We start from the raw sequence: 11849 nt of genomic DNA on the forward strand, positions 1-11849 counted from the left end.
TCAAGTACAAGAAGCCTTATCCTTTGAAGTTAAATAGTTTAGAGCTATTATATTCCCTTTAAAATTATATGTGGAGAGACATTCAAAGTTTAAAATATGTGAAAGATAATAAAGGAAGTAATATTAAAAATGGAAACGTAGAGATGAGATACATGTTACAAAATAAAGAATAGAAGTGAACGCAGGAATAGCCAAATCCATTACTTCACCACCAAAAGGACGTGGTGCAGTGTATGAGGCTACTCTTCGAGACTCCCCCTCCCCCTCCCCCCGAATGGGCCCCTACGCACCGCAAATTCTAATATAGTCCGCTCCAATGGAGTATCGGACACCGGATGAAAAATCAAAAAACAAAAAAATCCAGTCCTTTTCTTATCCTTGTCATCTAAAAGTTGGATAAAATAAGAGAGTGAATCAAACACTATTAAATTACTTATAAATCCCTAAATAAGACTCTCTTAACGACTACATTGTGGATGTTATTGTCCTTGTAAGAAAAGGAATTTTCAATTTATAGAGGTCACAACCCTTTTTTTTTCAAGTAAGAGTTTAAATATAGAAGATATATATATATATATATATATTTCTTATATGAAACTGCAGAAAAGGAAATTTGGTTCACTGAAAATTAAATTTAGTAGGAAAAGAAAAAGGGCGGAGAGCATTTAATTCAAACAAGGACATTACCAAGTGGCCAAGTTTTGTTTTGTTATTATCAGATGAACATATGATACAGACATGTTTGGTTCTCAGTCTTAGAACAATAAATCGATTGCGACCTCAACTTATTTAGAATTGAGACGCAATTGTTATTTTTATGTAGTTCGTCGAATATATATATATATACATTCTGTATGTTATATACAAAAATTATGCAAATTTTATACACTTTTTCGGCTATCAGAGGTAAATAGTTTCTAGCGCAGGCTAAAAGTAACAATACCCTAACTAAAAAGGCTATGTCGAATTAATCGTCTTACTATTCTTAAAAGTTAAGATCACTTTTCGTTTTTGAAAATCCATTAGCTCAATGAGTTTCACCATTCATCGGCCTAGAATTTTGAAAATGTGGTCAAAACCATTTTTTGATTTTTGAAAATCTCATTTTTGAAAAATCTCCAAAAGCTTATAAGTTTTCATGGACACGCATTTTTTAAAAATAAATCGGGAAAACAAGAAGAAAAATCTATGGACAAACGGATTCCTTAGAATCCATAATAAACTCTGCATGAAGAGCTCGTTAAGTGATGAGTAAAAATATTATTGTTTTCCAAGCTGTGGAAATTTCAAATGAAGCTGCTTAACACACACGTCCCTTTCATTTTGAATTTTCATATTGATGTTACTACTCATTAAGTGAACGTATTCTTTACTCTAATTTTCAACCAAGGATCATGGGTTAGTTAATAGTCAATCAGTCAAGTCTTCTTCTACTGTTTTGAACTACAAGGGCTTGCTTGATACGAGGGATAAGGGATAATTAGTTATGAGATTAAATTTGAGATGAGTTTATCTCATATTTGATTGGGATAATATCATGGTATAACTAATTACGAGAGATAACTTATTCTGAGATTGTAGAGTTATTTTTATCCAGATGAGAAGATAAAATAACAATTCCCGAATAACTAATCTCTAAATAATTAATTTTGTGATAACTTGTTTCCCAACCAAACGACCTCTAAAGGAGACCCTCTTGTTTTGGTGTTGCTCCCCAAGGAAAAAAAGGATAACAGAAATTAATGTTTACACTATATGACTACTTGAGACTTATGGGTGCCAAGAAATGAGTGTAGTTTAACAATCAATTAAGTGGACAAATTGTAAATAAAGTGGGTGAAAACCACAGACTAGGGCATAAATCGCATCAGGGACAAAATTTTAGATGATTTCTTTTCATCTACTTAAACCATGATGGCGGAGTTACTTGATACCTATATTAGTAAGAGGTAGTAGAAAAAAATAAAAATTTAATGGATGATAGTGCAAATAATGATCTCAATTTATTTTATTGAAATACAAATTATTCATAGATTCTTGAGTCTACTGAGATTTATGGATGCCGCGAGAATTGAGTGTGATTCAACTGTCAATAAGTAGCTAATTATTAATGAAATGGATGAAAAAGTTATTTGGATTTTTTCGATCTGCCTTAACTGTAATAGTTGAGTTATTCGATGTTTACTGGTAAAAGGTAACAGATATCGAATAAAATAATTGAATTCCGCACAAGTTATTCAGAACACCATCGATATTAAAAAGGGAAAATGGCAATCAAAGGGGAGAAATTAAAGACTGATGCATTCATATCAATCAGTTCCAAGTTTAGAAGATGTTTTCATTCTCAAGTCAATGAACAAGTCTTGCCAAGTAAATGTTAGTTGGGTCTATTTTCCAAGTCCTTGCATAGTCTTTGCTATATAAATATTAAGGGAACGTATTATTTACTCTATTACCAAGGAACCAAGTCACCCATTCAAGTCTTTTTCTACTGTTTTGAACTATTAAAAAAAGACACTCTTTTTTTTGGGTGTTGCTCCCAAAAGAGAAAAGGATAATAATAAGAACGTTTATTTACACTAGATGATAGTGTAAGTGATGACATTGAAGAACAAATTATTCGTAGATAGATAATGTATAGGGCAAAATTGATGAACGATAGGTGGATGCTCAATAGTTGACATGTCGAAGTAAAGACAAGTAAGATATGAGTCAGCAAATAGTTGGCACTGATTACGAACATGTGACTCGTACTGAATAATTTCTGAAGGCGTTTAAACCGAGGGCAAAGATTCGAAAGGAAGATATCGTTTGAAAAAGATAGCATTCAATGAGCAGCCATTATAAAGAATCTGCGCATTAATGCGCATTCGTTACACAACCATTAAGGGGGTTATATTTATATTAAAGAAAAACTTGATTTGGGGATCGTGTCTCCTTGAATTGAGCTATAAATAGGAGAATTTATATCCATTGTGGACACTAAATCATCTGTACAAAAAAGCCAAAATCTACTCTTATTTTATTTAACAACTTTCTCTCCTTTTGTTCTTCATAATGGTCTTATTATTGCTACCGAAGAAGTTGAGCCAACAATGAGGCTTGTACTTTCTTCAAGTTTGTTTAAGTAATATTTTTCTATTCTTAGCTATTTTATATTCTTGGATAAAAATAATTCATATGTCTATAAATCAAATTACAAATTCAACTATATCGTTTTACGAGTAAATAGTTTGGTGCCCACCGTAGAGCATAGACAATTGTTATTACTTTGATCCATTCATCTGTTACTAACGTATTTTGATACTTTTTAACTCAAAGAAAAATCAGATGTAGCAGTTAATGATGGGAACAACTCTTTCAATGTTGGAACAAACAACGAGCGTGAAGATATGTTCCAGCGTCATGATTCAACTAGTGAAACTCATGACAAAGGAGATGAAACAACTCTGGTTCCCGAAGAACGAATTCCTTGGCATGTGAGAAGTCCAACTCCGGATGAAATGGACGATGAACGTGTTGTTGAAATAGTCGAAGTTTTAAGAGCGCAACAAAGGAAAATTATGAAGCATCTCTCAAGACAAGATCGAGCAATGACTGAGTTGAAGTAGGACTTTCGGTTGCTTCCAATAACTCCGATGGAAGAGTTCGAGTCCCTCCTGGTGTTCCTACAAATCAAACAACGCAGAGAACTGGAAACGTTTCTTCGAGGGAGGAATTATGATTTAATGAAAATGAAGCAGGTGGTAGTGGATCCGAAAATGACAATGCTAATGATCCTTTGAAAACTGAACTCATGAGATTCATGAGGGAAATGAATGATCGTATGGATCAAAATACTGAAGAATTCCATGCTCGGATGGATCAAATCTCGGGAGTAGCACCGGTATTAAAGGGGTTGTATTCAAAAAATATATGCAGTAGCCGTGCAAACCACGTGCGGCCCTGGAATTAATCCCGAAGATATTCAAGATGCCCAATATTTCAAAGTATGACGGAACTTCGAACTACAAGAGCATTTAACATCTTACACTATGACTATTAAGGGGAATGATTTAGCACCGCATCAGATCAAATCTGTCCTGCTAAAGAAATTCAGTGAAACCCTAACGAAGGGTACTCTAATACGGTACTCACTTTTACCTAAGCAGTCAATTGATTCTTTTAAAATGCTTGTAGATTACTTTATTAAAGCTCATGATGAGATGAGGAAAGTCCAAGCTAGGAAAGTTCACATATTCAGAATCGCTCAAGGAATCTGAACTGTTGCAAGAATTCATCATCCATTTTCAAAAGGAGAGGATGTTGCTACCGAAAGTACCAGATGAGTAGGCAGTTGAAGCGTACACCAAAGGTCCTAATCCTTTATGTTTTGATGCCTCTAGGAAATTGGAAAGTTTATTAGAGTTTCAGGCAACTACATGGGCAGACGTCCATAATCGTTATGAATAAAAAATTAGAATCGAAGATGATCAATTGAGTTCCTCGGTTTCTTCCAAAGGGCACAATCATGATCGAAATCAGGAAAAATTGAAAACTTATGTAGATGCATATCGGAGGTCTTCCAAGAGTTGTTTTCCACCTTACAAAAGGACTGATGGGCATGAAAATAAAACAATTCAGTCATCAGACAGGTTTGTATCGGATACAAGAGCGAATTATGGTTAGACTAGAAGAGCACTACAAGAGAAGGAATTGTCCGGGTCCCGGGATTTAGTATACCCCCCGTTATCCGATTATAACCTAAATATCACCTTGGTAAATTTGGTTTCGGCTATGAGAAACATCAAAGAGGCAAGATTTCTGAAACCAATTCGGTCATATTCTAGTCAATGGGATCCTAATCTATGATGTGAATTCCACGGAACGCATGGACACATGATTAGGGACTGCCAGCATCTTCGTGAAGAGGTTGTACCACTGTTAAAGAATGGTCATCTTAGAGAATTTTTGAGTGATTGGGCACAAGTCAATTATGGGAGGAATCGAGATGTTGTGGAACCAAACAATTTGGCTGCAAGGTCGTTGTGACGACCCAAAGGGGTCATCACCTGTTTTCTTATCCATTCTGTGCTTCCGAGGACTTAAAAACCTCATTTAGAGTCATCTAGATTTGCGTGAGCAGTCCGGGCGCGTAGCCGAAAAGCTTAAATATGAAAATCTGTGAAAAAATGATGAGTTTTGAGTATAATATGAGTAAATTTGACTTCGGTCAACATTTCGAGTAAACGGACCCAGACCCGTGATTCGACGGTCTTGGAGGGTCCGTAGGAAAATATGGGACTTGGGCGTATGCCCGGAATCGAATTCCGAGGTCCCAAGCACGAGAAATGAATTTTTAAGTAAAAATCATTTTCTGAAATTGTTTAAAGAAATTCGAAATAAAATCTGATTAGAACCTGATGGTATCGGGCCCGTATTTTGGTTCCGGTGCCCGGTACAGGTTTTATATATTATTTAAGTCATTTCTGTAAAATTTGGTAAAAAACGGACGTCGTTTGACGTGATTCGGACCTAAATTGCTAAAGTTGATGTCTTATGAAGTTTGAGAAAAATCCTTTGATTTTGAGGTTTAATTCGTTAATTATGATGTTATTTTGGCGATTTGATCGCACGGATAAGTTCGCATGATGTTGTTTAGTTAGTACGTGTGTTTGGTTAGGAGCCCGAGGGCTCGGGAGTGTTTCGGATGTGTTTCGAAATGGTTTTTGGCTTTAGAAGTGTTGCAGATTTTCTGTTGTTGTGCCCAGGGATTTTGTTTTTCGCGTTCGCATGGTCTCACTCGTGAACGCGTAACGCAAAGATCCTAGGTGCACAGTTTCTTCTTCGCGAACGCGGAGGTTGAGACGCGAACGCGAAGCCCAGGAGGGAGACCCTTCGCGAATGCGTCCTTCCACTCGCGAACGTGTATGGTTCAGGGGAGGGGCCACCAGTTTGTTCAACGCAAACGCGGCTCATGTCACGCGAATGCGAGGGCTCGAGGTGCTAAAGCATTGTGAACGCGAGACTAGTGTCGCGAACGCGAAGGTCTTTAGACCTGACTCATCGCGCACGCGAAGGGCAATTTTGCCCAGTTATTTTAAAATTCCAAAACAGAACCCATTACGGGATTTCATAAAATTTCATAAACCCTTTCTTCTCCAAAGCTCCTAGGCGATTTTTGAAGCACTTCTTCACCAAAGTTTCTTGGGTAAGTAATATTTAACTTGTTTCCTTCATTTTCTATTAACACCCACTAGAATTCTAGGCCTAAATCATGTCATTAAAGGTAGAAATTAGGGAATTTGGTAGAGTTAGAGCTTTTTGATTTTTTCTTGATTTAGACCTCGTTTTGGGGTCAAATTTGAAAACAAATTATGTATTCGGGCTCGTGGGTGAATGGGTGGTTTGATTTTGGTCCGAACCTCGTGTTTTGACCAAGCGGGACCGGGGTCGATTTTTGGGATTTTGGGAAGAATGCTTGGAAAGCTATAATTAGACATTGGGTTCGCATTGTTTAGCATTTATTGATGTATTGAAGTCATTATTGTATAGATATAATCAATTTGGAGCCAAATTCGAGAGGAAAAGCGGTAATTGAGGATTGATTTGGCCGTGGAAGTTTGAGGTAAGTGTTTGGTCTAACCTTAGCTTGAGGGATTAGGAGTTGAGTCATATTTGCTACTTGCTTCTTGTTGAGTACGACATATAGGCATGGTGACGAGTATCTATATGTTGGTGTCGAGTATGACCGTGAGTCTTAGATTGACAGTTGTTGTATCCTTAAATGACATTTCGAATGTTTTAATTAATGATCTTCAATATTGAGCAGAGATTTGTCTTATCCTCGTAGAACTTATTAATGATTGAGCATGGCCATTAATTGAGCTAAGTACTAGCTAAGTTAAGATTGATTATAGCTGCTTCCCCCTTGCCGGGATGATTGTTTCGATATTTTGTTCTCTTGCCAGGAAATTATTATACGGCCTTTGTTCCCTGGCCGGGAAGTCATTCTATTACTTATGTTCCCTTGCCGGGATTTCTTGTAATTTGTGATTAACTGTAAAAGGGAGCGGGTGGTACGCTTACCACAAGATAAAAAGTGAAATGAGAGCGGGTGGTACGCCTACCACGAGATATGAGAAATGGGATCGGGTTGCACGTCTGCAACAAGATGAAACTGAAAAATTTAAAGTTGACTTTATTTCTTTATTTTGTGTTAGAAGTTAAATTGTAGTTTTCCCCTATTATTCCTGATTTTCTGTTTTTATCTGCTACCCCCGAAGCATGTTCCCTCCCCCAGCTTTAATTGTTTATTCCTGCTATTTTTTTCCGTCGTATTTGCATATATATATCTGCACAGGTTTATCTGGAGTCTGGTCCTAGCCTCGTCACTACCTCGCCGGGGTTAGGCCAGACACTTGCCAACACATGGGGACGGTTGTGCTGATGATACACTCTGTGCTTTTTTGCACAGATCCAGGTACCGGACAGCAGCAGTAGCTCGGGAGCCAGCCTTCAGTCCATCGAGACACAGAGGTAGTCTTGCAGGCGTCCGCAGGCCCGGCGTCTCCTCTATCCTATATTTCTTTCTGTTATCTCATATATTCGAGACAAACAGTGTTATATTTCTTTCAAACGGTTGTATTTAGTACTCTTAGTAGTTCGTGAGTGAGGTGACACCGGGTGCTGGGTAGAGACTTATATTGGTTTTCTAGACGTTGTTTTTATATTTAGTTCAGACTTCCGCTAAATTTCATTTTCCGTTGTCTTTTAATTGCTTATCCATTAATAATTTAAATGTTTAATCCTGTATAAAAATGAGATGGGTTAATAATTGCAAGGGTTCTTGGCTTGCCTAGCTTCTACGAGTAGGCACCATCACGACTCCCGAGGGTGGGAATTTCGGGTCGTGACAGTCGTCTTGCCTATCAATAAACATGATCTTTGATGGTGTTGAAGTAAATGAGGTGACATTTTCAATAGCAAAGAAGTCAAAGATCTCGATAACTCATGGTAAGAAGATCTGAGAAGCATAAAAACGACCTTATGAACAATAGTCACCGCCTCGCCATGACCGTTACTCTTTTTTTGGCGTTTTAGGGCAATAAAACTGGAATTCCGTTTGATTCCTAGATTTTCGTGTGATATAGCCCACGCTTCTGCATGGGCTCGGGTGCCCGGACCCGTGTCGCCTAAAATTTTACGGGACCATAAAAAATGACCTAAGGAACAATAGTCACTGCCTCGCCATGATCGTTACTAGTGTTTTGGTGTTTTAGGACAATAAAACTAGAATTTTGCCGAATTTTTGGATTTTCATGTGCTAAAGTCCATGCCTTATACATGGACCCAGGCGCCCAGACCCGGATAGTCTAAAATTTTATTGTACCATAAAAAATGACCTAAGGAACAATAGTCACTGCCTCGCCATGACCATTACTCATTTTTTGGCATTTTGGGACCATAAAACTCGAATTCCACCAGATTTCCAGATTTTGGTGTATTATAACCCGCACCTTCTACATGGGTCTGGGTGCCCAAACTCGAATAGCCTAAAATTTTGTTAGACCATCAAAAATGACCTAAGGAACAATCATCACCGCCTCGTAATGACCATTACTCATGTTTTGACGTTTTAGGGCCATAAAATTGAAATTCCATCCGATTCCAAGATTTTCGTGTGTTATAGCCCACCCCTTCCACATGGGTCTAGGCGCCCCGACACGGATTGCCTAAAACTTTGTCAAACCATAAAAATATTTTACCATTACTCGTTTTTTGGCGTTTTAGGGTCGTAAAAGAGGAACCGCCTGATTCCTAGATTTTCATGTGCTATATAGCCCACGCCTTTTGCATGGGCCAGGGCGTGCAGACCCGAATTGCCTAAAGTTTTATCGGACTATCAAAAACGACCTAAGGAACAATAGTCACTGCCTCGACATGACCATTACTTATTTTTTGGCGTTTTAGGACCATAAAACTAGAAATTCCGCCCGATTCCTTGATTTTTGTGTGCTATAGCCCACGCCTTCTGCATGGGCCCGAGTGCCCGCACCCGGATCACCTAAAAAAATTTTGGGCCATGAAATCGAACAAAGGATCAATAATCATCGCCTCTTAATGAACGTTCCTCGATTTTAGGCGTTTTAGGGCCATAAAACTGAATTTCGCCTGATTTCCATATTTTGGTGTACTATAGCCCACGCCTTTTGCATGGGCCGGAAGTCCGTACCCGAATCGCCTAAGGTTTTGTTGGACCCTCAAAAATAACCTAAGGAACAATAGTCACCGCCTCACCATGACCGTTACTCATTTTTTGGCGTTTTAGGGCCACAAAACTAGAATTCCGTCCCATATTCTTAAATTTTTGTGTGCTACAGACCACGCCTTCTGGGGGTCGTACCCGTAACGCCTAAAATTTGGCCGTACATCAAAAACGATCTAAGGAACAATAGTCACTGTCTCGCCATGTCTGTTACTCAATGTTTGGCATTTTAGGGTGATATAAATATAATTTCACCCGATTCCTAGATTTTTGAGCGCTATAGCCAATGCCTTCTGCATACGTGCAGGCGCACGGACTCGGATTATCTAAAAAAAATTCAGACCATCAAAGACGGCCTAAGGAGCAATAGTCACCGCGTCGCCATGATCGTTACTCGTTTTTTGAAATATTAGGGCCATAAATTTAGAATTCCGCCTTATTCCCAGATTTTTGTAAGCTATAGCCTATGCCTTCTGCATAGGCCTGGGCGCCCGAACCTGGATCACCTAAAATTTTACCGGACCATCAAAAATGAGCTAAGGAACAATAGTCGCCGCCTCTCTAAGACTGTTATTCCGGTTTAGGCATTTTTGGGCCATAAAACTAGAATTCTGCTTGATTGCTAAATTTTTGTGCGCGCCCATGCCTTCTACATGGGCCCGGACGCTCGGAATCGGATCACCTAAAATTTTGCTAGACCATCAAACAAGACCAATGGAATAATAGTCACCGCCTCGCCCTGATTGTTACTCGTCTTTGTCGTTTTAGAGCCATAAAACTGGAATTTCGCTCATTTTGTTCATCGTTTCTCCATAATCGTTCCTCGAGTTTTGGTATTTTAGGACCATAAAACAGGAATTCAGGACGATTCCCAGATTTTCTTATGCTATAGTCCACGCCATCTGCATGATTTTGGACGACCGGCCCCGAATCTCCTAAAATTTTATGTGACTATCAAAAACGACCTAATGAAGAATAGTCAATGTTTTGCCGCGGCGATTCTTCTTTTTTGGCATTTTAGGGCCATAAAACAGGAATTCATGACGATTCACAGATTTTCGTGTGCAGTAGTCCACGCCATCTGCGTGAATTCAGGTGACGGCCCCAAATCATCTATAATTGTATGGTCCCATGTAAAATGACTTAATGAACAATAATCATCACTTTGCCATAACCGTTCTTCATTTTTTGACATTTTAGGGCCATAAAAGAGAAATTTAGGAAGATTCAAAGATTTTTATGTGTAATAGTCTACGCCATCTGCATGAATTCGGGTAACCGGCCCCGAATCTCCTAAACTTTTATGGGCCCATGTAAAATGACTTATTGAACAATAGTCATCTCTTTACCATGACCTTTCCTCATTTTTGGGGTTTTAGGGCAATAAAACAAGAATTCAAGGCGCTTCGCAAATTTTCGTGTGCTATACTCTACGCCATTTGCATGAATTTAGCCGACTATCCCAGAATCTCCTAAATATTGTAGGCCCATCAAAAACAACCTAATGAATAATAGTCACGCTTCTCAGTGACCATTACTCTTAATTGGCGTTTTAAGGCTATAAAATAAGAATTCGGGACGATTCCTAGATTTTCAGGTGCTATTTCCAAACTATTTGCATAAATTCGAGCGACCGACGCCGAATCTCCTAAAATTTTATGGGCCAAACATAAACGACCTAATGAAAATAGTCAACACTTCACCATGATCGTTCCTCATTTTTTTGGTGTTTTAGGGCCATAAAACAGGAAGTCATGACGATTCCCAGATTCCATGCCAACTGCATGAATTCGGGTGATCGGCCTCGAATCTCATAAAATTTTGCGAGCCCGTCAAAAACGACCTAAATAACAATACGCTTCGCATGACTGTTCCTCGTTTTAAAGCTTTTTAGTTCTATAAAATAGAAATTTAGGACAATTCCGAGATTTTTTGTGTGTTATACTCCACGTCATCTGCATTAATTTAGGCGACCATCCACGAATCTCGTTAAATTATGCTGGCCCATAAAAACGACCTAATGAACAATAAATATCGCTTCGCCATGAACTTTCCATTTTTTTGGCGTATTAGGCCATAAAATAGGAATTCAGGACCATTCCCAAATAGAAAGTCCACGTCATATGCATGAATTCGGGCGACCGACTCCGTATCTCTAAAATTTTGTGGGCCCATTAAACACGGCCTAATGAACAGTATGCATCGCTTCGCCGTGACCGTCCCTCATTTTTTAGAATTTTAGGGCAATAAAATAGGAATTCATGTTGATTCCCAAATTTCGTGTGCTATAATCCACATCATTTGCATGAATTTGGATGACTAGCCCAGAATCCCTTAAAATTTTGCCGGCCCAACATAAACGACCTAATGAATAATAGTCATCGCTTCGCCATAATTATTTTTTGTTTTTTGACGTTTTAGGGAGATAAAACAGGAATTCAGGACGATTTCTAGATTTCTGTGTGCTATACAATGCCATCTTAATGAATTCAGGGAACCGAACCCGAATCTTCTAAAATTTTGCTGGCCCGTCAAAAACGACCTAATGAACAATATTCATTATTCTGCCATGACCGTGCTTTATCCTTTTGGCGTTTTAGGA

The sequence above is a fragment of the Nicotiana sylvestris genome, chromosome 10 (assembly GCF_000393655.2).
Source record: "Nicotiana sylvestris chromosome 10, ASM39365v2, whole genome shotgun sequence".
Taxonomy (NCBI): domain Eukaryota; kingdom Viridiplantae; phylum Streptophyta; class Magnoliopsida; order Solanales; family Solanaceae; genus Nicotiana; species Nicotiana sylvestris.